This window comes from Anopheles maculipalpis, chromosome 2RL (genome assembly GCF_943734695.1).
Source record: "Anopheles maculipalpis chromosome 2RL, idAnoMacuDA_375_x, whole genome shotgun sequence".
NCBI lineage: Eukaryota > Metazoa > Arthropoda > Insecta > Diptera > Culicidae > Anopheles > Anopheles maculipalpis.
The window spans coordinates 57,368,183-57,390,794 of record NC_064871.1 but is presented as its reverse complement, the minus strand read 5'-3'; the positions used below and the strand labels follow the sequence as shown (position 1 = coordinate 57,390,794).

Below are 22,612 nucleotides of genomic sequence, written 5' to 3'. Positions count from 1 at the left end.
ATTGAAATTTCAAAGACTTCAGAAATATCTAATATTTTTGAGATTTTTTAGATTTCTGCGATTTCTGAGATTTTTTAAAATTCTGAGATTTCAGAAAATTCTGACATTTCTGAGAATCCGGATATTTTTAGGATTTTTGAGATTTCTGAGAATCCTGAGATTTTTGAAAATTCTTAGATTACTGAGATTTCTAAAAATTCTGAAATTTTAGAAAATTCTTAGATTTCTGAGAATTCTGAGATTTCTGAGATTTCTGAGATATTTTAAAGTTCTGAGATAGCCAGAATTTTAAAATTTTTAAATATCTGAGATTGCTGAGATTTTTAAATTTCTTAGATATCTGAAATATCTGAGATTTCTGAAATTTTTGAAATATCTGACATTTCCGAAATTTTTGAAATATCAAGGATTTCAGAGATTTCTGAGATTTCTGAGATTTCTACGATGCTTGATATTTTTGAGATTTCTGAGATTTTTTTGAGATCTTTGAAAATTCTGAGATTTCCAAAATTTCTGAGATTTTTAAAATTTCTGAGACTTCCAGAACTTCTGAAAATCCTGAGATTTTTTAAATTTCAAAGATTTCTAAGTATTCTGAGATTTCTGGCATTTTTTGAGATTTCTGAAATCTTTGAAATTTCTGAGATTTTTGAAAATACTAAGATTTTTGAAATTTCAAAAGTTTCTGAGATTTCTGATATTTTTGAGATTTTTTAGATTTCTGCGATTTCTGAGATTTTTTAAAATTCTGAGATGTCAGAAAATTCTGACGTTTCTGAGAATCCGGATATTTTTGAGATTTTTGAGATTTCTGAGAATCCTGAGATTTTTGAACATTCTTAGATTTCTGAGATTTCTAAAAATTCTGAAATTTTTGAAAATTCTTAGATTTCTGAGTATACTGAGATTTCTGAGATTTCTGAGATATTTTAAAACTCTGAGATTTCTACAATTTTAGATTTTTTAAATTTCTGAGATTTCTGAGATTTCTGAATTTTTTTAAATTTCTTAGATATCTGAAATATCTGAGATTTCTAAAAATGTTCGAATATCTGACATTTCTGAAATTTTTGAAATGTCAAAGGTTTTTGATATTTTTGAGATGTCTGAGATTTTTTTGAGATCTTTGAAAATTCTTAGATTTCCAAAATTTCTGAGATTTTTAAAATTTCTGAGACTTCCACAACTTCTGAAAATCCTTATATTTCCGATATTTTAACGATTCCTAAGTATTCTGAGATTTCTGGCATTTTTGAGATTTCTGAAATCTTTGAAATTTCTGAGATTTTAGAAAATTCTGAGGTTTTTGAAATTTCAATGATTACTGAGATTTCTGATACTTCTGAGATTATTGAGATTTCTGAGATTTTTAAAAATCTGAGATTTCTAGAATTTTAAGATTTTTTTAATTTATGAGATTTCTGCGATTTCTGAGATTTTTGAAATTTCTTAGATATCTGAAATATCTGAGATTTCTGAAGTTTTTGAAATTTCAAAGATTTCAGAGGTTTCTGAGATTTCTGAGATTTGTAAGATTTTTGAGATGTTTGAGATTTTTGAGATTTCTGAGATTATTAAATTCCTGAGATTTCTGAAATTTCTGGGATTTTTGAAAGTTCTATGATCTTTGAAATTTCATGTATTTCTGAGATTTCTTTGATTTATGAGATTATTTTAGATTTCTGCGATTTCTGAGATGTTTTAAAATGGTGAGATTTTTGAGAATCCGGATATTTTTGAGATTTATGAGATTTCTATGAATCCTGACATTTTTGAAAATTCGTAGATTTCTGAGATTTCTAAAAATTCTGAAATTTTTGAAAATTCTTAGATTTATGAGAATTCTGAGATTTCTGAGATATTTTAAAGTTCTGAGATTTCTAGAATTTAAAGATTTTTTAAACTTCTGAGATTTTTGAGATATCTGAGATCTTTGAAATTTTTGAAATTTCTGAGATTTCTGAAATTTCTGAGATTTTTGAAAATTCACAGAGTTTTGAAATTTCAATGATTTCTGAGACTCCTGAGATTTCTAAGATTTCTGAGATTTTTGAAAATTCTTAGATTTCTAGTATTTTAACATTTTTTTAAATTTCTGAGATTTCTGAGATTTTTGAAATTTCTTAGATTTCTGAAATATCTGAGATTTCTGAAATTTTTGAAATTTCAAAGATATCAGAGATTTCTGAGATTTCTGTGATTTATAAGATTTTTGAGATTTCTGAGATTTTTTCGAGATTTTTGAAAATTCTGAGATTTTCAAAATTTCTGAGATTTTCAAAATTTTTAAGACTTCCAGAACTTCTGAAAATCCTGAGATTTCTGGAATTTCAAAGATTTCTTAGTATTCTGAGATTTCTGGCATTTTTGAGATTTCTTAAATCTTTGAAATTTCAGAGCTTTTTGAAATTCTAAGATTTTTGAAATTTCAAAGATTTCTGAGATTCCTGATATTTTTGAGATTTTTTAAGATTTCTGCGATTTCTGAGATTTTTTAAAATTTTGAGATTTCAGAAAATTCTGAAATTTCTGAGAATCCGGATATTTTTGAGATTTCTGAGATTTCTGAGAATCCTGAGATTTTTGAACATTCTTAGATTTCTGAGATTTCTAAAAATTCTGAAATTTTTGAAAATTCTTAGATTTCTGAATATACTGAGATTTCTTAGATTTCTGAGATATTTTAAAACTCTGAGATTTCTACAATTTTAAGATTTTTTTTAAATTTCAGAGGTTTCTGAGATTTCTGAATTTTTTTAAATTTCTTAGATTTCTGAAATATCTGAGATTTCTAAAAATTTTTGAATATCTGACATTTCTGAAATTTTTGAAATGTCAAAGGTTTTTGATATTTTTGAGATGTCTGAGATTTTTTTGAGATGTTTGAAAATTCTTAGATTTCCAAAATTTCTGAGATTTTTAAAATTTCTGAGACTTCCACAACTTCTGAAAATCCTTAGATTTCTGATATTTTAACGATTTCTAAGTATTCTGAGATTTCTGGCATTTTTGAGATTTCTGAAATCTTTGAAATTTCTGAGATTTTAAGAAATTCTGAGGTTTTTGAAATTTCAATGATTACTGAGATTTCTGAGATTTCTGAGATTTCTGGGATTTCTGAGATTTTTAAAAATCTGAGATTTCTAGAATTTTAAGATTTTTTCAATTTATGAGATTTCTGCTATTTCTGAGATTTTTGAAATTTCTTAGATATCTAAAATATCTGAGATTTCTGAAGTTTTTGAAATTTCAAAGATTTCAGAGGTTTCTGAGATTTCTGAGATTTGTAAGATTTTTGAGATGTTTGAGATTTTTGAGATTTCTGAGATTATTAAATTTCTGAGATTTCTGAAATTTCTGGGATTTTTGAAAGTTCTATGATCTTTGAAATTTCATGTATTTCTGAGATTTCTTTGATTTATTAGATTATTTTAGATTTCTGCGATTTATGAGATGTTTTAAAATGGTGAGATTTTTGAGAATCCGGATATTTTTGAGATTTATGAGATTTCTGTGAATCCTGAGATTTTTGAAAATTCGTAGATTTCTGAGATTTCTAAAAATTCTGAAATTTTTGAAAATTCTTAGATTTATGAGAATTCTGAGATTTCTGAGATATTTTAAAGTTCTAAGATTTCTAGAATTTTAAGATTTTTTAAACTTCTGAGATTTTTGAGATATCTGAGATCTTTGAAATTTTTGAAATTTCTGAGATTTCTGAAATTTCTGAGATTTTTGAAAATTCTGAGAGTTTTGACATTTCAATGATTACTGAGACTCCTGAGATTTCTAAGATTTCTGAGATTTTTGAAAATTCTTAGATTTCTAGTATTTTAACATTTTTTTAAATTTCTGAGATTTCTGAGATTTTTGAAATTTCTTAGGTTTCTGAAATATCTGAGATTTCTGAAATTTTTGAAATTTCAAAGATATTAGAGATTTCTGAGATTTCTGTGATTTATAAGATTTTTGAGATTTCTGATATTTTTTCGAGATTTTTGAAAATTCTGAGATTTTCAAAATTTCTGAGATTTTCAAATTTTTAAGACTTCCAGAACTTCTGAAAATCCTGAGATTTCTGGAATTTAAAAGATTTCTTAGTATTCTGAGAATTCTGGCATTTTTGAGATTTCTTAAATCTTTGAAATTTAAGAGCTTTTTGAAATTCTAAGATTTTTTAAATTTCAAAGATTTCTGAGATTTCTGATATTTTTGAGATTTTTTATATTTCTGCGATTTCTGAGATTTTTTAAAATTCTGAGATTTCAGAAAATTCTGAAATTTCTGAGAATCCGGATTTTTTTGAGATTTCTGAGAATCCTGAGATTTTTGAACATTCTTAGATTTCTGAGATTTCTAAAAATTCTGAAATTTTTGAAAATTCTTAGATTTCTGAGAATTCTGAGATTTCTGAGATTTCTGAGATATTTTAAAGTTCTGAGATATCCAGAATTTTAAGATTTTTAGATTTCTGAGATTTCTGAGATTTTTTAAATTTCTTAGATATCTGAAATATCTGAGATTTCTGAAATTTTTGAAATATCTGACATTTCCGAAATTTTTGAAATATCAAGGATTTCAGAGATTTCTGAGATTTCTGAGATTTCTAAGATGCTTGATATTTTTGAGATTTCTGAGATTTTTTTGAGATCTTTGAAAATTCTGAGATTTCCAAAAATTCTGAGATTTTTAAAATTTCTGAGACTTCCAGAACTTCTGAAAATCCTGAGATTTTTAAAATTTCAAAGATTTCTAAGTATTCTGCGATCTGGCATTTTTTGAGATTTCTCAAATCTTTGAAATTTCTGAGATTCTTGAAAATACTAAGATTTTTGAAATTTCAAAGATTTCTGAGATTTCTGATATTTTTGAGATTTTTTAGATTTCTGCGATTTCTGAGATTTTTTAAAATTTTGAGATGTCAGAAAATTCTGACATTTCTGAGAATCCGGATTTTTTGAGATTTCTGAGATTTCTGAATATCCTGAGATTTTTGAAAATTCTTAGATTTCTGAGATTTCTAAAAATTCTGAAATTTTTGAAAATTCTTAGATTTCTGAGTATACTGAGATTTCTGAGATTTCTGAGATATTTTAAAACTCTGAGATTTCTACAATTTTAAGATTTTTTTTAAATTTCAGAGATTTCTGAGATTTCTGATTTTTTTTAAATTTCTTAGATATCTGAAATATCTGAGATTTCTAAAAATTTTCGAATATCTGACATTTCTGAAATTTTTGAAATGTTAAAGGTTTTTGATATTTTTGAGATGTCTGAGATTTTTTTGAGATCTTTGAAAATTCTTAGATTTCCAAAATTTCTGAGATTTTTAAAATTTCTGAGACTTCCACAACTTCTGAAAATCCTTAGATTTCTGATATTTTAACGATTTAAAAGTATTCTGAGATTTCTGGCATTTTTGAGATTTCTGAAATCTTTGAAATTTCTGAGATTTTTGAAAATTCTATGATTATTGAAATTTCAAAGACTTCAGAAATATCTAATATTTTTGAGATTTTTTAGATTTCTGCGATTTCTGAGATTTTTTAAAATTCTGAGATTTCAGAAAATTCTGACATTTCTGAGAATCCTGATATTTTTAGGATTTTTGAGATTTCTGAGAATCCTGAGATTTTTGAAAATTCTTAGATTACTGAGATTTCTAAAAATTCTGAAATTTTTGAAAATTCTTAGATTTCTGAGAATTCTGAGATTTCTGAGATTTCTGAGATATTTTAAAGTTCTGAGATAGCCAGAATTTTAAAATTTTTAAATATCTGAGATTGCTGAGATTTTTAAATTTCTTAGATATCTGAAATATCTGAGATTTCTGAAATTTTTGAAATATCTGACATTTCCGAAATTTTTGAAATATCAAGGATTTCAGAGATTTCTGAGATTTCTGAGATTTCTACGATGCTTGATATTTTTGAGATTTCTGAGATTTTTTTGAGATCTTTGAAAATTCTGAGATTTCCAAAATTTCTGAGATTTTTAAAATTTCTGAGACTTCCAGAACTTCTGAAAATCCTGAGATTTTTTAAATTTCAAAGATTTCTAAGTATTCTGAGATTTCTGGCATTTTTTGAGATTTCTGAAATCTTTGAAATTTCTGAGATTTTTGAAAATACTAAGATTTTTAAAATTTCAAAGGTTTCTGAGATTTCTGATATTTTTGAGATTTTTTAGATTTCTGCGATTTCTGAGATTTTTTAAAATTCTGAGATGTCAGAAAATTCTGACGTTTCTGAGAATCCGGATATTTTTGAGATTTTTGAGATTTCTGAGAATCCTGAGATTTTTGAAAATTCTTAGATTTCTGAGATTTCTAAAAATTCTGAAATTTTTGAAAATTCTTAGATTTCTGAGTATACTGAGATTTCTGAGATTTCTGAGATATTTTAAAACTCTGAGATTTCTACAATTTTAGATTTTTTAAATTTCTGAGATTTCTGAGATTTCTGAATTTTTTTAAATTTCTTAGATATCTGAAATATCTGAGATTTCTAAAAATTTTCGAATATCTGACATTTCTGAAATTTTTGAAATGTCAAAGGTTTTTGATATTTTTGAGATGTCTGAGATTTTTTTGAGATCTTTGAAAATTCTTAGATTTCCAAAATTTCTGAGATTTTTAAAATTTCTGAAACTTCCACAACTTCTGAAAATCCTTATATTTCCGATATTTTAACGATTTCTAAGTATTCTGAGATTTCTGGCATTTTTGAGATTTCTGAAATCTTTGAAATTTCTGAGATTTTAGAAAATTCTGAGGTTTTTGAAATTTCAATGATTACTGAGATTTCTGATACTTCTGAGATTATTGAGATTTCTGAGATTTTTAAAAATCTGAGATTTCTAGAATTTTAAGATTTTTTTAATTTATGAGATTTCTGCGATTTCTGAGATTTTTGAAATTTCTTAGATATCTGAAATATCTGAGATTTCTGAAGTTTTTGAAATTTCAAAGATTTCAGAGGTTTCTGAGATTTCTGAGATTTGTAAGATTTTTGAGATGTTTGAGATTTTTGAGATTTCTGAGATTATTAAATTCCTGAGATTTCTGAAATTTCTGGGATTTTTGAAAGTTCTATGATCTTTGATATTTCATGTATTTCTGAGATTTCTTTGATTTATGAGATTATTTTAGATTTCTGCGATTTCTGAGATGTTTTAAAATGGTGAGATTTTTGAGAATCCGGATATTTTTGAGATTTATGAGATTTCTATGAATCCTGAGATTTTTGAAAATTCGTAGATTTGTGAGATTTCTAAAAATTCTTAAATTTTTGAAAATTCTTAGATTTATGAGAATTCTGAGATTTCTGAGATATTTTAAAGTTCTGAGATTTCTAGAATTTCAAGATTTTTTAAACTTCTGAGATTTTTGAGATATCTGAGATCTTTGAAATTTTTGAAATTTCTGAGATTTCTGAAATTTCTGAGATTTTTGAAAATTCAGAGAGTTTTGAAATTTCAATGATTTCTGAGACTCCTGAGATTTCTAAGATTTCTGAGATTTTTGAAAATTCTTAGATTTCTAGTATTTTAACATTTTTTTAAATTTCTGAGATTTCTGAGATTTTTGAAATTTCTTAGATTTCTGAAATATCTGAGATTTCTGAAATTTTTGAAATTTCAAAGATATCAGAGATTTCTGAGATTTCTGTGATTTATAAGATTTTTGAGATTTCTGAGAATTTTTTGAGATTTTTGAAAATTCTGAGATTTTCAAAATTTCTGAGATTTTCAAAATTTTTAAGACTTCCAGAACTTCTGAAAATCCTGAGATTTCTGGAATTTCAAAGATTTCTTAGTATTCTGAGATTTCTGGCATTTTTGAGATTTCTTAAATCTTTGAAATTTCAGAGCTTTTTGAAATTCTAAGATTTTTGAAATTTCAAAGATTTCAGAGATTCCTGATATTTTTGAGATTTTTTAAGATTTCTGCGATTTCTGAGATTTTTTAAAATTTTGAGATTTCAGAAAATTCTGAAATTTCTGAGAATCCGGATATTTTTGAGATTTCTGAGATTTCTGAGAATCCTGAGATTTTTGAACATTCTTAGATTTCTGAGATTTCTAAAAATTCTGAAATTTTTGAAAATTCTTAGATTTCTGAGTATACTGAGATTTCTTAGATTTCTGAGATATTTTAAAACTCTGAGATTTCTACAATTTTAAGATTTTTTTTAAATTTCAGAGGTTTCTGAGATTTCTGAATTTTTTTAAATTTCTTAGATATCTGAAATATCTGAGATTTCTAAAAATTTTTGAATATCTGACATTTCTGAAATTTTTGAAATGTCAAAGGTTTTTGATATTTTTGAGATGTCTGCGATTTTTTTGAGATCTTTGAAAATTCTTAGATTTCCAAAATTTCTGAGATTTTTAAAATTTCTGAGACTTCCACAACTTCTGAAAATCCTTAGATTTCTGATATTTTAACGATTTAAAAGTATTCTGAGATTTCTGGCATTTTTGAGATTTCTGAAATCTTTGAAATTTCTGAGATTTTAGAAAATTCTGAGGTTTTTGAAATTTCAATGATTACTGAGATTTCTGAGACTTCTGAGATTTCTGGGATTTCTGAGATTTTTAAAAATCTGAGATTTCTAGAATTTTAAGATTTTTTTAATTTATGAGATTTCTGCTATTTCTGAGATTTTTGAAAATTCTTGGATATCTGAAATATCTGAGATTTCTGAAGTTTTTGAAATTTCAAAGATTTCAGAGGTTTCTGAGATTTCTGAGATTTGTAAGATTTTTGAGATGTTTGAGATTTTTGAGATTTCTGAGATTATTAAATTTCTGAGATTTCTGTAATTTCTGGGATTTTTGAAAGTTCTATGATCTTTGAAATTTCATGTATTTCTGAGATTTCTTTGATTTATTAGATTATTTTAGATTTCTGCGATTTATGAGATGTTTTAAAATGGTGAGATTTTTGAGAATCCGGATATTTTTGAGATTTATGAGATTTCTGTGAATCCTGAGATTTTTGAAAATTCGTAGATTTCTGAGATTTCTAAAAATTCTGAAATTTTTGAAAATTCTTAGATTTATGAGAATTCTGAGATTTCTGAGATATTTTAAAGTTCTGAGATTTCTAGAATTTTAAGATTTTTTAAACTTCTGAGATTTTTGAGATATCTGAGATCTTTGAAATTTTTGAAATTTCTGAGATTTCTGAAATTTCTGAGATTTTTGAAAATTCTGAGAGTTTTGAAATTTCAATGATTACTGAGACTCCTGAGATTTCTAAGATTTCTGAGATTTTTGAAAATTCTTAGATTTCTAGTATTTTAACATTTTTTTAAATTTCTGAGATTTCTGAGATTTTTGAAATTTCTTAGGTTTCTGAAATATTTGAGATTTCTGAAATTTTTGAAATTTCAAAGATATTAGAGATTTCTGAGATTTCTGTGATTTATAAGATATTTGAGATTTCTGAGATTTTTTCGAGATTTTTGAAAATTCTGAGATTTTCAAAATTTCTGAGATTTTCAAAATTTTTAAGACTTCCAGAACTTCTGAAAATCCTGAGATTTCTGGAATTTAAAAGATTTCTTAGTATTCTGAGAATTCTGGCATTTTTGAGATTTCTTAAATCTTTGAAATTTCAGAGCTTTTTGAAATTCTAAGATTTTTGAAATTTCAAAGATTTCTGAGATTTCTGATATTTTTGAGATTTTTTAGATTTCTGCGATTTCTGAGATTTTTTAAAATTCTGAGATTTCAGAAAATTCTGAAATTTCTGAGAATCCGGATATTTTTGAGATTTCTGAGAATCCTGAGATTTTTGAACATTCTTAGATTTCTGAGATTTCTAAAAATTCTGAAATTTTTGAAAATTCTTAGATTTCTGAGAATTTTGAGATTTCTGAGAATTCTGAGATTTCTGAGATTTCTGAGATATTTTAAAGTTCTGAGATATCCAGAATTTTAAGATTTTTAGATTTCTGAGATTTCTGAGATTTTTTAAATTTCTTAGATATCTGAAATATCTGAGATTTCTGAAATTTTTGAAATATCTGACATTTCCGAAATTTTTGAAAAATCAAGGATTTCAGAGATTTCTGAGATTTCTGAGATTTCTAAGATGCTTGATATTTTTGAGATTTCTGAGATTTTTTTGAGATCTTTGAAAATTCTGAGATTTCCAAAAATTCTGAGATTTTTAAAATTTCTGAGACTTCCAGAACTTCTGAAAATCCTGAGATTTTTAAAATTTCAAAGATTTCTAAGTATTCTGCGATCTGGCATTTTTTGAGATTTCTCAAATCTTTGAAATTTCTGAGATTTTTGAAAATACTAAGATTTTTGAAATTTCAAAGATTTCTGAGATTTCTGATATTTTTGAGATTTTTTAGATTTCTGCGATTTCTGAGATTTTTTAAAATTTTGAGATGTCAGAAAATTCTGACATTTCTGAGAATCCGGATATTTTTGAGATTTCTGAGATTTCTGAGAATCCTGAGATTTTTGAAAATTCTTAGATTTCTGAGATTTCTAAAAATTCTAGAATTTTTGAAAATTCTTAGATTTCTGAGTATACTGAGATTTCTGAGATATTTTAAAACTCTGAGATTTCTACAATTTTAAGATTTTTTTTTAAATTTCAGAGATTTCTGAGATTTCTGATTTTTTTAAAATTTCTTAGATATCTGAAATATCTGAGATTTCTTAAAATTTTCGAATATCTGACATTTCTGAAATTTTTGAAATGTCAAAGTTTTTGATATTTTTGAGATGTCTGAGATTTTTTTGAGATCTTTGAAAATTCTTAGATTTCCAAAATTTCTGAGATTTTTAAAATTTCTGAGACTTCCACAACTTCTGAAAATCCTAAGATTTCTGATATTTTAATGATTTCTAAGTATTCTGAGATTTCTGGCATTTTTTGAGATTTCTGAAATCTTTGAAATTTCTGAGATTTTTGAAAATTCTAAGTTTATTGAAATTTCAAAGACTTCAGAGATATCTGATATTTTTGAGATTTTTTAGATTTCTGCGATTTCTGAGATTTTTTAAAATTCTGAGATTTTAGAAAATTCTGACATTTCTGAGAATCCGGATATTTTTGAGATTTTTGAGATTTCTGAGAATCCTGAGATTTTTGAAAATTCTTAGATTACTGAGATTTCTAAAAATTCTGAAATTTTTGAAAATTCTTAGATTTCTGAGTATTCTGAGATTTCTGAGATTTCTTAAATATTTAAAAATTCTGAGATTTCTAGAATTTTAAGATTTTTGAAATTTCTGAGGTTTCTGAGATTTTTGTATTTTCTTAAATATCTCAAATTTCTTACATTTTTGAGATTTCTGAGATTTCTGAAAGTTTTGAAATTTCTGAGATTTCTGGAAATTCTGAGATTTTTTAAAATACTGAAATTTTTGAAATTTCAATGATTACTGAGACTTCTGAGACTTCTGAGATTTCTAAGATTTCTGCGATTTTTGAAAATTCTGAGATTTTTGATATTTTAATGATTACTGAGACTTCTGAGACTTCTGAGATTTCTGAGATTTCTGAGATTTTTAAAAAATCTGAGATTTCTAGAATTTTAAGATTTTTTTAATTTCTGAGATTTCTGAGATTTTTTAAATTTATTTGATATCTGAAATATCTGAGATTTCTGAAATTTTTGAAATTTCAAAGATTTCAGAGATTTCAGAGATTTCTGAGAATTATAAGATTTTTAAGAATTCTGAGATTTTTTAATTTCTGATTTCTGAAATTTGAGGGATTTTTGAAAATTCTGAGATTTTTGAAAATTCTATGATTTTTGAAATTTCTAAGATTTCTGAGATTTCTGAGATTTATGAGATTATTTAAAATTTATGCGATTTCTGAGATGTTTTAAAATTCTGATTTTTCTGAGAATCCGGATATTTTTGAGATTTCTGAGATTTCTGAGATTCCTGAGATTTTTGAAAATTCTTAGATTTCTGGGAATTCTTAAAATTCTGAAATTTTTGAAAGTTCTTAGATTTCTGAGAATTCTGAGATTTTTGAGATTTCTGAGATTTTTACAAAATCTTTGATTTCTAGAATTTTAAGATTTTTTTAAATATCTGAGATATCTGAGATTTCTGAGATTTCTTATATTTCTTAGATATCTGAAATATCTGAGATTTCTGAAATTTTTGAAATTTCAAAGATTTCACAGCTTTCAGAGATTTCTGAGATTCATAAGATTTTTGAGATTTTTAAATTTCTGAGATTTTTGAAATTTCTGGAATTTTTGAAAATTCTGAGATTTTTGAAAATTCTGAGCTTTTTGAAATTTCAAAGATTTCTGAGATTTCTTTGATTTATGAGATTATTTAAGATTTCTGCGATCTCTGAGATGTTTAAAAATTCTGAGATTTCTGAGAATCCGGATATATTTTAGATTTCTGAGACTTCTGAGAATCCTGAGATTTTTGAAAATCTTTAGATTTCTGAGATCTCTAAAAATTCTGAAATTTTTGAAAATTCTTAGATTTCTGAGAATTCTGAGATTTCTGAGATATTTTTAAATTTTGAGATTTCTAGAATTTTAAGATTTTTTAAATTTCTGAAATTTCTGAGATTTTTGAAATTTCTTAGATATCTGAAATATCTGAGATTTCTGAAATTTTTGAAATTCCAACGATTTCAGAGATTGCTGAGATTTCCGAGATATATAAGATTTTTGAGATTTTTGAGATTTCTGAGATTTTTTTGAGATTTTTGATAATTCTGAGATTTCCAAAATTTCTGAGATTTTTAAAATTTCTGAGGCTTCCAGAACTTCTGAAAATCCTGAGATTTCTGAAATTTCAAAGATTTCTAAGTAATCTGAGATTTCTGGCATTTTTAAGATTTCTGAAATCTTTGAAATTTCTGAGATTTTTGAAAATTCTAAGATTTTTGAAATTTCAAAGATTTCTGAGATTTTTCAAAATTCTTAGATATCTGAAATATTTTTTAAAATTTCTGAGATTCCTGAAATTTCTGAGATTTTTGAAAATTCTGAGGTTTTTGAAATTTCAATGATTACTGAGATTTCTGAGACTTCTGAGATTTCTGGGATTTCTGAGATTTTTAAAAATCTGAGGTTTCTAGAATTTTAAGATTTTTTTAATTTCTGAGATTTCTGCGATTTCTGAGATTTTTGAAATTTCTTAGATATCTGAAATATCTGAGATTTCTGAAGTTTTTGAAATTTCAAAGATTTCAGAGGTTTCTGAGATTTCTGAGATTTGTAAGATTTTTGAGATGTTTGAGATTTTTGAGATCTGAGATTATTAAATTTCTGAGATTTCTGAAATTTCTGGGATTTTTGAAAATTCTATGATCTTTGAAATTTCATGTATTTCTGAGATTTCTTTGATTTATGAAATTATTTTAGATTTCTGCGATTACTGAGATGTTTTAAAATGGTGAGATTTTTGAGAATCCGGATATTTTTGAGATTTATGAGATTTCTGTGAATCCTGAGATTTTTGAAAATTCTGAGATTTCTGAGATTTTTGAAAATTCTAATATTATAGAAATATCAAAGATTTCAGAGATATCTGATATATTTGAGATTTTTTAGATTTCTGCGATTTCTGAGATTTTTTAAAATTCTGAGATTTCGGAAAATTCTGACATTTCTGAGAATCCGGATATTTTTGAGATTTCTGAGATTTCTGAGAATCCTGAGATTTTTGAACATTCTTAGATTTCTGAGATTTCTTAAAATTCTGAAATTTTTGAAAATTCTTAGATTTCTGAGAATTCTGAGATTTCTGAGATTTCTGAGATATTTTAAAGTTCTGAGATATCTAGAATTTTAAGATTTTTAAATTTCTGAGATTGCTGAGATTTTTTAAATTTCTTAGAAATCTGAAATATCTGAGATTTCTGAAATTTTTGAAATATCTGTCATTTCTGAAATTTTTGAAATATCAAAGATTTCAGAGATTTCTGAGATTTCTGAGATTTCTAAGATGCTTGATATTTTTGAGATTTCTGAGATTTTTTTGAGATCTTTGAAAATTCTGAGATTTCCAAAATTTCAGAGATTTTTAAAATTTCTGAGACTTCCAGAACTTTTGAAAATACTGAGATTTTTTAAATTTCAAAGATTTCTAAGTATTCTGAGATTCCTGGCATTTTTTGAGATTTCTGAAATCTTTGAAATTTCTGAGATTTTTGAAAATTCTAAGATTATTGAAATTTCAAAGATTTCAGAGATATCTGATATTTTTGAGATTTTTTAGATTTCTGCGATTCCTGAGATTTTTTAAAATTCTGAGATTTCAGAAAATTCTGACATTTCTGAGAATCCGGATATTTTTGAGATTTTTGAGATTGCTGAGAATCCTGAGATTTTTGAAAATTCTTAGATTACTGAGATTTCTAAAAATTCTGAAATTTTTGAAAATTCTTAGATTTCTGAGTAAACTGAGATCTGAGATTTCTGAGATATTTTAAAATTCTGAGATTTCTAGAATTTTGAGATTTTTGAAATTTCTGAGATTTTTAGAATTTTAAGATTTTTTTAAATTTCTGAGATTTCTGGGATTTCTGAGATTTTTGAAATTTCTTAGATATCTGAAATATTTTTGAAATTTCTGAGATTCCTGAATGCTGTGAGATTATAGAAAATTCTGAGATTTTTGAAATTTCAATGATTACTGAGACGTCTGAGACTTCTGAGATTTCTAAGATTTCTGAGATTTTTTTAAAATCTGAGATTTCTAGAATTTTAAGATTTTTTTAAATTTCTGAGATTTCTGAGATATCTAAGATTTTTGAAATTATAAGATTTTTGAAATTTCAAAGATTTCTGATATTTCTGATATTTGTGAGATTTTTTAGATTTCTGCGATTTCTGAGATTTTTTTAAATTCTGAGATTGCAGAAAATTCTGACATTTCTGAGAATCCGGATATTTTTGAGATTTCTGAGATTTCTGAGAATCCTGAGATTTTTGAAAATTCTTGGATTTCTGAGATTTCTAAAAGTTCTGAAATTTTTGAAAATTCTTAGATTTCTGAGTAAACTGAGATCTGAGATTTCTGAGATATTTTAAAATTCTGAGATTTCTAGAATTTAAGATTTTTTAAATTTCTGAGATTTTTAGAATGTTTAGATTTTTTTAAATTTCTGAGATTTCTGGGATTTCTGAGATTTTTGAAATTTCTTAGATATCTGAAATATTTTTGAAATTTCTGAGATTCCTGAATGCTGTGAGATTATAGAAAATTCTGAGATTTTTGAAATTTCAATGATTACTGAGACTTCTGAGACTTCTGAGATTTCTAAGATTTCTGAGATTTTTTTAAAATCTGAGATTACTAGAATTTTAAGATTTTTTTAAATTTCTGAGATTTCTGAGATTTCTAAGATTTTTGAAATTTCTTAGATATCTGAAATATCTGAGATTTCTGAAACTTTTGAAATTTCAAAGATTTCAGAAATTTCTGAGATTTCGGAGATTTAAAAGATTTTTGAAATTTTTGAGATTTTTTTTTTTTTTTTTTTTTTTTTTTTTTTATTATGACGGTCCAATGCCGTATTGTCAACACCGCTTGTGTTGAAAAAAAAAAAAAAATTACAATCATATTGATAAGGCATTTCCTCCTTATTCTTTGCCTTATCCCGGGCATACTCGGTTGTGGATGGTTGTGGTGATGGTGATGATGATGATGATGATGATGATGATGATGATGAAATGATGATGTAGTGGTGGTTGTTGTGAGTTTTGATGGTCCGTTACTATTGCTGTGTCTATTGTAATGATGGGCATCCGGATTCCGGCTATTGTGGTGTTGTGGCTGATCTATTGTTGATCATTTTGTTATGGTCTGGACTGTAACAAACAAGTAAACATCGTTAAGACAGCACGAACATTTATTTGTCTGCGTACAGTGCTCTCCAGTGCATTCCAGCAATGGCATTCCAAGCTCAATCTAGTCAACGTCCAATCAAAGGATGATCGACAAGCTCTATCCCGCAGCAGCGAAAGCGACTTCACTACTCCCGAGACTGAGCCCGCCAAACACCCCGAACCCGACGCCAACGCTGTCAAACTCAATGTGCCAAAACTGGACTGGAGTGGAGAACACTGCACTTTCAACAACGCCTGCCTCCCTTTTACGGCAGTTTTGGCATCGCCCTCGAGTGCTGTTGCCCAGTCATCGGATCACCCGTGGCACTACATAAAATACACTTAAGACATAGACAACACAACATTTAACAAAAAAGGAATGGGGAAATACGAATATGGATTGGAAGGATACTTGGGATGTGGAATCATAGGACAAGACCGTTGTCTCTGGCGAATCGGTGAATGATCCTCATGTAGGAAAGGTCCTTGGTAGCCAACACTTCTCTAATTTCTGTACCCGGTCGTCTGCCGATATTCTCGACTGCGCTCAACAAGGAGGGTCTTGCGGTTTCAAACTCCACGCAGGACCACAGAAGGTGATCCACATCGTGGAATCCGTCACCGCAGCCACATACTTTTGTCTGAGCCAGAGTTATACGCTGTAGATGAGCATTCAACGCAAAATGATTCGACATCAGTCGAGACATCATCCGTATGAACGCCCGGTCCACAGAGAGCCCATCGAACCAAGGCCGCAGGGACACTTGCGGAGAGATCGAGAAGAGAAAACGCCCGAGTTCATCCGCCTCCCACATGCTCTGCCAGCGAGACAGGAAAAGTTGCTGTGGGAAACGAAGGAACTCCTGGGCCGAGATAGGTCGGTCGTAAAAAGCGCCTTCTTGGACGCCTGTTTTGGCCAGTGAGTCTGCCTTCTCATTGCCGGGAATTCCACAATGAGAAGGGACCCAAATTAGCGAGATCCTATACGCCTTATCGAACATTGAGCCAAGCAGTTCAATGATTTTTATGGTGAGGAAATCCTGACTGCATTTTTGCACCAGACGGGTGAAGTGAGTACTCCAGTTTAGCCTAGAATTGAACCATACACCAAGGTATCGAAAATTGTCGGTAATTGATATCTTTTCACCATACAGAAAGACATCAATTTTCGGGTCATATAGCCTTTTCTCCCTGTTTTTTCCCGTATCGCTAAAAGGAGAAAAGACTACCATCTCAGTTTTCGTTGCAGAGAACTTGATACCAAGGTTTTCAGACCACTCGGAAAGATTGTCCAGAGTGGTTTGTAAAGCCAGTTGTATTTCGTCGGCGTCTCTGCTTGCAACAGATATAACGCCGTCGTCTGCCAATTGTCTAAGACTGCAGTTTGGCGCTAGACAAGAGTCTATCTCACTAACATAAAAGTTATATAACAGTGGGCTCAAGCAGGACCCTTGTGCTAGTCCATGGAAACTGGTCCGTTTTAACTGCACGTGACCATTGTTGAAATTCATAGCTTTTTCCGACAAAAGGTTGAATAACAAGTTATTCAACTTTGGTCCCAGGCCCGCATTTTCTAACTTTTGACTCAGTTTGTATGGAGAAACTGAGTCAAATGCCCCCTGTATGTCAAGGAAGATAGACCCCATGTTCTGCTTGCGTGCACGGGCAAGCTCTATTTCAGTCACCAAAAGCGCTAAACAGTCATTAGTACCTCTGGCTTTACGAAAACCAAACTGAGTACTTGAGTGAAGGTTGTTGGTTTCCAACCATTCTTCTAACCGTAAAAGAATCATCCTTTCAAGGAGTTTTCTCAGACACGAAAGTAATGATATCGGCCGATATGAATCGTGTCTTGATGGCGGTTTGCCAGGCTTCAATATAGTGACAACTTTCACTTCCCTCCATTCTTGCGGGACGCTGTTGAACTCCAACATATCGTTGAAGATTCTTAACAGACGTTTCTTGCCCATGTCGGGAAGATTTTGCAGCAGTTTGCTGTTGATCTGATCCAGGCCTGGGGAAGAATTTTTGCTTGAAAGGAGAGCAAGCGATAGCTCAACCATAGTGAACGGTGAGTCCATGATAGGGTCACTGCCAGGCGCATTTTGACGAAAGTTCTGCGCAGGAACGAAATCAGGGCAAAGCTTGTGGGCAAATTCATTTAGCCACTCGCAAATTTTTGAGATTTCTAAGATTTTTAAATTTCTGAGATTTCTGAAATTTCTGGGATTTTTGAAAATTTTAAGTTTTTTGAAAATTCTATGATTTTTGAAATTTCAAAGATTTCTGAGATTTCTTTGATTTATAAGATTATTTAAGATTTCTGCGATTTCTGAGATGTTTTAAAATTCTGAGATTTCTGAGAATCCGGATATTTTTGAGTTTTCTGAGATTTCTGAGAATCCTGAGATTTTTGAAAATTCTTAGATTTCTGAGATTTTTAAAAATTCTGAAATTTTTGAAAATTCTTAGATTTCTAAGAATTCTTAGATTTCTGAGATATTTTAAAGTTCTGAGATTTCTAGAACTTAAGGATTTGTTAAATTTCTGAGATTTCTGAGATTTCTGAGATTTTTGAAATTTTTGAAATTTCTGAGGTATCTGAAATTTCTGAGATTTTTGTAAAATCTGAGATTTTTGAAATTTCATTGATTACTGAGACTTCTGAGACTTCTGAGATTTCTAAGATTTCTGAGATTTTTTAAAAATCTGAGATTTGTAGAATTTTAAGATTTTTTTTAATTTCTGAGATTTTTGAGTTTTCTGAGATTTTTGAAATTTCTTAGATATCTGAAATATCTGAGATTTCTGCAATTTTTGAAATTTCAAATATTTCAGAGATTTCTGAGATTTTTGTGATTTATAAGATTTTTGAGACTTTTGAGAACTCTGAGATTTTTTTGAGAAATTTGAAAGTTCTGAGATTTCCAAAATTTCTGAGATTTTTAAAATTTCTGAGGCTTCCAGAACTTCTGAAAATCCTGAGAATTCTGAAATTTCAAAGATTTCTAAGTATTGTGAGATTTCTGACATTTTTGAGATTTCTGAAATCTTTGAAATTTCTGCGATTTTTGAAAATTCTAAGATTTTTGAAATTTCAAAATTTCTGAGATTTCTGATATTTTTGAGATTTTTTTAGATTTCTGCAATTTCTGAGATTTTTTAAAAATTATGAGATTTTTGAAATACTGACATTTCTGAGAATCCGGATATTTTTGAGATTTCTGAGATTTCTGAGAATCCTGAGATTTTTGAAAATCCTTAGATTTCTGAGATTTCTAAAAATTCTGAAATTTTTGAAAATTCTTAGATTTCTGAGTATACTGAGATTTCTGAGATTTCTGAGATTTTTAAAAATCTGAGATTTCAAGAATTTTAAGATTTTTTTTAAATTTCTGAGATTTCTGAGATTTCTGAGATTTTTGAAATTTCTTAGATATCTGAAATATCTGAGATTTCTGAAATTTTTGAAATTTCAAAGATTTCAGAGGTTTCTGAGATTTCTGAGATTTAAAAGATTTTTGCGATTTTTGAGATTTTTGAGATTTTTTAAAAAATCTTAAATTTCTGGGATTTTTTAAAATTCTGAGATTTTTTAAAATACTAAGATTTTTGAAATTTCAAAGATTTCTGAGATTTCTGATATTTTTGAGATTTTTTAGATTTCTGCGATTTCTGAGATTTTTTAAAATTCTGAGATGTCAGAAATTCTGACATTTCTGAGAATCCGGATATTTTTGAGATTTCTGACTTTCTGAGAATCTTGAGATTTTTGAAAATTCTTAGATTTCTGAGATTTTTTAAAATTCTGAAATTTTTGAAAATTCTTAGATTTCTGAGAATTCTGAGATATTTTAAAATTCTGCGATTTCTAGAATTTTAAGATTTTTTAAATTTCTGAGTTTTCTGAGATTTCTGAGATTTTTGAAATTTCTTAAGTATCTGAAATTTCTGAAATTTTTTGAGATTTCTGAGGTTTCTGAAATATTTGAAATTTCTGAGATTTTTGAAAATTCTAAGATTTTTAAATTTTCAATGATTACTGAGACTTCTGAGAATTCTGAGATTTCTGAGATTTCTAGAATTTTAAGATTTTAAAAATTTCTGAGATTTGTGAGATTTTTTAAATGTCTTAGATATCTGAAATATCTGAGATTTCTGAAATTTTTGTAATATCTTAGATTTGTGAAATTTGTGAAATATCAAAGATTTCAGAGATTTCTGAGATTTCTGAGATTTTTAAGATGCTTGATATTTTTGAGATTTCTGATTTTTTTTGAGATCTTTGAAAATTCTGAGATTTCCAAAAATTCTGAGATTTTTAAAATTTCTGAGGACTTCCAGAACTTCTGAAAATCCTGAGATTTTTTAAATATCAAAGATTTCTAAGTATTCTGAGATTTCTGGCATTTTTTGAGATTTCTGCAATCTTTGAAATTTCTGAGATTTTTGAAAATTCTATGATTTTTGTAATTTCAAAGATTTCTGAGATTTCTGATATTTGTGAGATTTTTTAGATTTCTGCGATTTCTGAGATTTTTTTAAAATTCTAAGATTTCAGAAAATTCTGACATTTCTGGGGTATCCGGATATTTTTGAGATTTCTGAGACTTCTGAGAATCCTGAGATTTTTGAAAATTCTTAGATTTCTGAGATTTATAAAAATGCTGAAATTTTCGAAAATTCTTAGATTTCAGAGTATACTGAGATTTCTGAGATTTTTTGAGATGTTTTAAAATTCTGAGATTCTAGAATTTTGTGATTTTTTTAATTTCTGAGATTTCTGAGGATTTTGAAATTTCTTAGATATTTGAAATATTTTTGAAATTTCTGAGATTCCTGCACTCTCTGAGATTTTTGAAAATTCTGAGATTTTTGAAATTTCAATTATTACTGAGACTTCTGAGACTTCTGGGATTTCTAAGATCTCTGAGATTTTTAAAAAAACTGAGATTTCTAGAATTTTAAGATTTTTTTAAATTCTGAGATTTCTGAGATATCTGTGATTTTTGAAATTTCTTAGATATCTGAAATTTCTTAGATATCTGAAATATCTGAGATTTCTGAAATTTTTGAATTTCAAAGATTTCAGAAATTTCTGAGATTTCTGAGGTTTAAAAGGTTTTTGAAATTTTTTAGATTTCTGAGATTTTTAAATTTCTGAGATTTCTGAAATTTCTGGGATTTTTGAAAATTCTGAGTTTTTTGAAAATTCTATGATTTTTGAAATTTCAAAGATTTCTGAGATTTCTTTGATTAATAAGATAATTTAAGATTTCTGCGATTTTTGAGATGTTTTAAAATTCTGAGATTTCTGAGAATCCGGATATTTTTTGAGTTTTCTGAGATTTCTGAGAATCCTGAAATTTTTGAAAATTCTTAGATTTCTGAGATTTTTAAAATTCTGAAATTTTTGAAAATTCTTAGATTCTTAGAATTCTGAGATTTCTGAGATATATTAATGATCTGAGATTTTTAGAACTTTAAGATTTGTTAAATTTCTGAGATTTCTGAGATTTTGTAAATTTTGAAATTTCCGAGGTTTCTGAAATTTCTGAGATTTTTGAAAATTCATAGATTTTTGAAAATTCTGAGATTTTTGAAATTTCAATGATTTCTGAAACTTCTGAGACTTCCTGAGATTTCTAAGATTTCTGAGATTTTTAAAAAATCTGAGATTTCTAGAATTTCAAGATTTTTTTTAATTTCTGAGATTTCTGAGATGTCCTGAGAGATTTGAATTTTTTTTAGATATCTGAAATATCTGAGATTTCTGAATTTTTTGAAAAATTCAAATATTTCAGAGATTTCTGAGATTTCTGTGATTTATAAGATTTTTGAGATTTTTTAAATTTCTGAGATTTTTTTGAGATTTTTGAAAATTCTGAGATTTCCAAAGTTTCTGAGACTTCCAGAATTTCTGAAAATCCTGAGATTTCTGAAATTTCAAAGATATCTAAGTATCCTGAGATTTCTGACATAATTGAGATTTCTGAAATCTTTGAAATTTCTAAGATTTTTGAAATTTCCAAAGATTTCTGAGATTTCTGATATTTTTGAGATTTTGAGATTTCTGCAATTTCTGAGATTTTTTAAAATTCTTAGATTTCTGAAATTTCTAAAAATTCTGAAATTTTTGAAAATTCTTAGATTTCTGAGTATACTGAGATTTCTAAGATTTCTGAGATTTTTTAAAAATCTGAGATTTCTAGAATTTTAAGACTTTTTTAAATTTCTGAGATTTCTGAGATTTCTGAGATTTTTGAAATTTCTTGGATATTCGAGATATCTGAGATTTCTGAAATTTTACAAATACCTAAATTAGCAGAGATATCTGAGATTGCTGAGATTTATAAGATTTTTGAGATTTTTGATGAGATTTCTGAGATTTGTTTGAGATTTATGAAAATTCTGAGACTTCCAAAACTTCTGAAAATCCTGAGATTTCTGAAATTTCAAAGATTTCTAAGTATTCTGAGATTTCTGATATTTTTGAATTTTTTTAGATTTCTGCGATTTCTGAGATTTTTTAAAATTCTGAGATTTCAGAATATTCTGACTTTTCTGAGAATCCGGATATTTTTGAGATTTCTGAGATTTCTGAGAATCCTGAGATTTTTGAAAATTCTTAGATTTCTGAGATTTCTAGATTTTCTGCAATTTTTGAAAATTCTTAGATATCTGAGAATTCTGAGATTTCTGAGATAATTTAAAATTCTGAGATTTCTAGAATTTTAAGATTTTTTAAATTTGTGAGATTTCTG

The 22,612-nt window shown here is 27.4% G+C and overlaps 1 protein-coding gene across 3 annotated transcripts in view; it reads left to right on the top strand.

Moving 5' to 3' along the window:
• The first annotated feature begins 1,216 nt into the window (after nucleotides 1–1,216).
• Nucleotides 1,217–22,612, top strand: part of LOC126557161 (serine/threonine-protein kinase fused) — a 420,093-nt gene continuing 398,697 nt past the window's right edge. Inside the window, exon 1 of one of the 3 annotated variants that reach the window (XM_050212841.1) lies at nucleotides 1,217–1,229. The gene's annotated coding sequence lies outside the window, so the exon portion shown is untranslated. Of the gene's footprint in view, nucleotides 1,230–5,383; nucleotides 5,397–8,445; nucleotides 8,459–22,612 lie in introns of those variants that run through there. The other 2 variants (XM_050212840.1, XM_050212839.1) reach the window with 2 other exon arrangements.